Source organism: Misgurnus anguillicaudatus, chromosome 3, assembly GCF_027580225.2.
Source record: "Misgurnus anguillicaudatus chromosome 3, ASM2758022v2, whole genome shotgun sequence".
NCBI lineage: Eukaryota > Metazoa > Chordata > Actinopteri > Cypriniformes > Cobitidae > Misgurnus > Misgurnus anguillicaudatus.
Window position 1 is genome coordinate 5,013,053 of NC_073339.2, and position 6,000 is coordinate 5,019,052.

Sequence of the window (6,000 nt, forward strand, 5' to 3'; positions counted from 1 at the left end):
GCGAAACCAGTTTAAAAATCTGACTAATAAACATATAAACCAATGCTTAAAATGACATCCGCATTTATGCCAAACCCAACTTTATCCTCGCGTGAAAACAGCCGAAAAAAAATCAGAGGAAAACCACAAATCTAACCCCAATCCTAAGCAACAATGGTTTGCAAAAAGGAAAAACATTTGAGTAAACAAAATGTGAAACTGGCACAAAAAAGAAAGTCATGCCACAGGCACGTGAAGACACGAAAACACGTCACTTCAACGCTCGAAAAACTTCGAGCTGCATTCAAAAACAGTCACATTCCTATCTTACGATATCTCCGCTACTCACCTGACCAATGGTGAGCTCGAACTGCCAGAAGCTGGCGGAAGGTTCGATTTCTAGCACCAGTGCTGTGATTGGCAGAAACGCTCGGGGCATGTGCACTCTAAAAAAAATCCGTAAAAAAACTGACAAAGTACTGTGTAAATATGAAGGAATTTTCCATATTTATGGCAAGGGTTGTAGAAAGCTCTTTCTTAACATTTACTCTCACCATTGTTGAGATTTGTATCCAAAGTGTTGATATCTCTGAAGCAAAAACCACAGCTGACTCATTTGAAGCAATCTTATTCAATACAGTGTGTTTTTAGATCATCATAGAGTGTCACTCTTATACATTTCAGTTCTTTATTCTTATTTCATCATTTCATATGTAAATGTCAGGCAGCATAACATAAAAACAACCAAGCTTAGATGACAACATAGACAATTCTCCTTCCTCAAGCAACAAACAAGTTGTAATTGCTATAAGCAAAAGCATTGTTGCAATGCTAAAAGAGCAGAGCCAGTTCTGTGAGGGTCAAGGGACAAAAGCCTAACTAAAGGGAACACTAATCACCATAGTGGTGACTTCAAAGGAATCTGAAACAAACACAAACTGGAGATTTAATGTGATAAATGTTGTGGTAAATATCCATTTGACTTACACGTCACATCAGAAAGAAGATTTGTCTACACTGAAAAAAACAACTTGTAAAATTTACTTAAAAAAATCCTCGTAACAATTTGCACGAACTTTTTTTAAGTAAAATGTACTGCTTTTTTATAAGTAAAACTTACCTACTAAAATCTAATAAAATTTACTTAAAATTGCATGATAAAACATATGTTTAATAATTAATTAAATGTTACTTAATTATTTTATTTAGAAGTTAGATTTATTTTAATTGTTTAGGTAAAGTCTATTAGGTTTTTTTTTAAATTTAAGCATTGCTGTCCTAATAATATTAAATAAATCGTATTTTCTGTTTGTTATTTTCTTTAACATATTAATATGGACATAGTTCTTTTAAGTGTTATAAATGGCATTATAACACACAATTCATGACTGACAACAAGTCAGCCATTGAATAAACTTGATTCGGAACAGAAACGCACATAAACTGTGTTTCTGACATGCATTATCAGCACTGTGGAAAGAATTACAATACAATGTTCTGAACAGGGTTCATGTAAAGAAACACTGATCACCTGAACGGTGACTTCACAAAATTATTATTTACAACAAAACAACATCAATAATATAAGAGCTTAAACCTTTTTGACATTTTGCTAACAAATATTTAAGTAGTTAAAGTTCTTATCAGTTCTTATTCTGTGATAAAGTTTAAAAAATAAAAATATTCAGGCACAAAGAATTGTGGGTATTCCTTACAACATGTGCAAATAAATGTAAGTAAATTTTACTTAAAGGGGTCATATGATGAAAATGTTAGCATTGCCACTTTGTAGGTGTGAGCAAAAACAGGTCATTGAAATTTGGCTTTCATTATGATGTCATAAGGATATCTTATTAGAATAATACCGCCTCCTTAATCTGAACTCTGAAAGAGAGAGAAAAGAAGGACTTGACAGCACAATTGAGTTTGAATTACAACAAACCACCATCATTGTGATCAGTGTTTGCACTTTATCCGCTCATTTGCATTTTAAAAAACACACCCAAAACGACACATTTTTGGACTTGACAGCACAATAGAGTTTCAATTACAATAAACCACCATCAGTGTGATCAGTGTTTGCACTTCATCCACTCATTTGCATTTTAAAAAACACACCCAAAACGACACATTTTTGCTCAAACCTACAAAGTGGCAATGCTAACATTTTCATCATATGACCCCTTTAAATAATACAAGAAAATATCTAATAAGACTTACTATTCCCACACAGTTCATTTTTTACATGAATTAATTGTGTATTTATCATCATTTTACTTAGGAAAATCTAGTTCTCAATAAATGTTAATATTATTATGTAGAAATTATGAGAGTTAATCTAATAAATATTACTACACCAAAAAGTTCGTTTTTTCAGTGTACTAAATCACATGTATCAATGCTGGAATAGTTTAAAGGGGTCATATTATGAGATTTTTTTAAGATGTAAGTTAAATCTTTGGTGTCCCAAGAGTGTGAAGGTGAGGATTTAACTGAAAATACCCCACAGATAATTAATTACAGCATGTTAAAATTGCAAATTTGTAGGTCTGAGCAAAAGTGAGCCGTTTTGGGGTGTTTCCTTTAAAATGCAAATGAGCGGATGAAGTCCAAACACTGATCACAATGATGGTGATTTGTTGTAATTGAAACTCAATTGTGCTGTCAAGTTCTTCTTTTCTCCCTCTTACTCTCTGAAATAAATAGCAGTGCTGTGGTTGGATAGTGCAGATAAAGGGGGCGGTATTATTATAATTCGCCATGCTACCTACCTCACAAAACAGGCGAAATCTGAACGACCTAATTTTTCACATGCTTGCAGTAAATGGCTTACCCAAACAAAGTTACTGGGTTGATATTTATCACATTTTCTAGGTTGATAGAAGCACCGGGGACCCAATTATAGCACTTAAATATGAAAAAAGTCTGATTTTCATCCTATGACCCCTTTAACACTTGTATCTTGTTCTGACAGCATTTGTTTAGAAGTTAATCATCATCCATGTTAGAAAAGAACTCTGCAAGCAAGTTGTAATTTTAGGTTTCAAAAAGAGATGGTGATAGAGAGGCAAAAGTGAAAGATTGCAGCAGGAGTTATTGCACCCATAATGCAACATGTTATTAAAAAAACAGATAAATTCCTGTAAAACAAAAATACGGAAAATTCCTTCATATTTACACAGTACAAATCCAGGTGATTGGAACAAAATACTGGAGAGGACTTTTACTCATGGCACATGGATTGTCCACCTCTGGTCACTACGCTCTACGCTTGAATTTTCCCCCAAACCAGTTCAGATAGGAGTTTTAGTTAAAGGGGTCGTGTGATGAAGGTGTTGGCATTGCCACTTTGTAGGTGTGAGCAAAAACAGGTCATTGAAATTTGGCTTTCATTATGATGTCATAAGGATATCTTATTAGAATAATACCGCCTCCTTAATCTGAACTCTGAAAGAGAGAGAAAAGAAGGACTTGACAGCACAATTGAGTTTGAATTACAACAAACCACCATCATTGTGATCAGTGTTTGCACTTTATCCGCTCATTTGCATTTTAAAAAACACACCCAAAACGACACATTTTTGGACTTGACAGCACAATAGAGTTTCAATTACAATAAACCACCATCAGTGTGATCAGTGTTTGCACTTCATCCACTCATTTGCATTTTAAAAAACACACCCAAAACGACACATTTTTGCTCAAACCTACAAAGTGGCAATGCTAACATTTTCATCATATGACCCCTGTAAACATGATCTCAGGGGCAAAAAGAAATTTGATTGGTTCACAAAAATGACCAATGAAAGTCCTCAACCGGAGCCTTCAAGGCAGCTTCTGCTGTGAAGCAGTTTGAGCTCACCGTTGGTCAGGTGAGTAGCGCAGATGGTTAGATAGGAATGTGACTAGTTTTCAATTCAGCTCGAAATGTTTCGAGCGTTTAAGTTATGTGTTTCCACGTTTTCATGTGTGTGTGGCACAACTTTTTTCGTGCCAGTTTCATGTATTGGTTGCTCAATTTTTTTTCCTTTTTTCAAACCATTGTCACTTGGGAAAAGAAAAAAGAAAGTCATGCCAAAGACTTGTGAAAACGTGGAAACACGTCACTTAAACGCTCTAAACATATCGAGCTGAATTCAAAACCAGTCACATTCCTATCTAACCATCTGCGCTACTCACCTGACCAACGATGAGCTCCAACTGCTTCACGGCAGAAGCTGCCTTGAAGGCTCCGGTTGTGGACTTTAATTGGTAATTTTTGTGAACCAATCAAATTTCTTTCTGCCCCTGAGATCATGTTTAAGTAAAACTCCTATCTGAACTGGGGCCTATACCATGAAGCCGGTTTAAGTGGATAGCCAGGAAAGTTTAAGATTAGTTTGCGCCAACCCTGGGTTTCAGGTATCATAAAAGTAGCGCGGCTTTAAAGGGGTCATATGATGAAAATGTTAGCATTGCCACTTTGTAGGTTTGAGCAAAAATGTGTCGTTTTGGGTGTGTTTTTTAAAATGCAAATGAGCGGATGAAGTGCAAACACTGATCACAATGATGGTGGTTTGTTGTAATTGAAACTCTATTGTGCTGTCAAGTCCAAAAATGTGTCGTTTTGGTGTGTTTTTTAAAATGCAAATGAGCGGATAAAGTTCAAACACTGATCACAATGACGGTGGTTTGTTGTAATTCAAACTCAATTGTGCTGTCAAGTCCTTCTTTTCTCTCTCTTTCTCTCTGCACTAAACGGCAGTGCAGTGGTTGGAGAGTTCAGATTAAGGGGGCGGTATTATTCTAATAAGATATCCTTATGACATCATAATGAAAGACAAATTTCAATGACCTATTTTTGCTCACACCTACAAAGTGGCAATGCTAACATTTTCATCATATGACCCCTTTAAAGGGGACATATTATGAGATTTTTTTAAAGATGTAAACTAAGTCTAAAATAGGTCTGAGCAAAAGTGTGCCGTTTTGGGTGTGTCATTTAAAATGCAAATGAGTGGATGAAATGCAACCACTGATCACAATGATGGTGGTTTGTTGCAATTGAAACTCAATTGGGCTGTGAATTATTTTCTCTCTCTCTCTTTCTCTCCATACTAAATGGTTGTGCTGTGGTTGGATAGTGCAGATAAAGGGGGCGGTATTACCTTATTCTGACATCACAATAAGGGCCAAATTACAATGACCTATTTTTCACATGCTTGCAGAAAATGGTTTACCAAAACTAAGTTATTGGGTTGATCTTTTTAACATTTTCTAGGTTGATAGAAGCACTGGGGACACAATTATAGCACTTAAACATGGAAAAAGTCTGATTTTCATAATATGTCCCCTTTAAAAAACACACCCAAAACGACACATTTTTGCTCAAACCTACAAAGTGGCAAAGCTAACATTTTCATGCTATGACCCCTTTACGCTAATCTCTGTCCAGGAAACCACTCATATATGTTACAGCAAAGAAAAGACAATAGTGCAATTCAGGGGCGGACTGGCCATCGGGAGTTCCGGGAGCAATCCCGAACGGCCGGTCCATTTCAGGCCGAACCGGCCGGAGGTCAAAAAGTTTTTTTTTTTTTAATGCCTGACCAGGCGCTCAGCTGCAGCGGAACGCTGTGTCTGTTTCAGACCGGGCCAAACCAATTCTTCAAATCTTGAGGGGAGATAAGAGCGGCCCCTCCCAACTTGGACTGATCCTCGGTTTTCCTCACATCCGATTGGCTCAAAGGCGCCGATCAAAAGAGTTTACTTTCGGTCAGGTTTGGATTCGTGTGAATGCAACATAGACAAGACGGTAAAAATTGCGAAAAGAAGAGAAAGAAATGGGTGGGGCCTAAAACATAAAAATGTTGGCACAAGAGGCAGCTAAATGCGCCAAATTAACAGACCTTTTTCGCAGTCAAAAGGACGCTGTGGCAGGAGGTGCAGATGAGGAAGGACCAGCAGCATGGACAGGACAGGTCCACAATTAGTGATGCATCTATTATACACTGAAATCATTTATATTTGCATTTAAATATA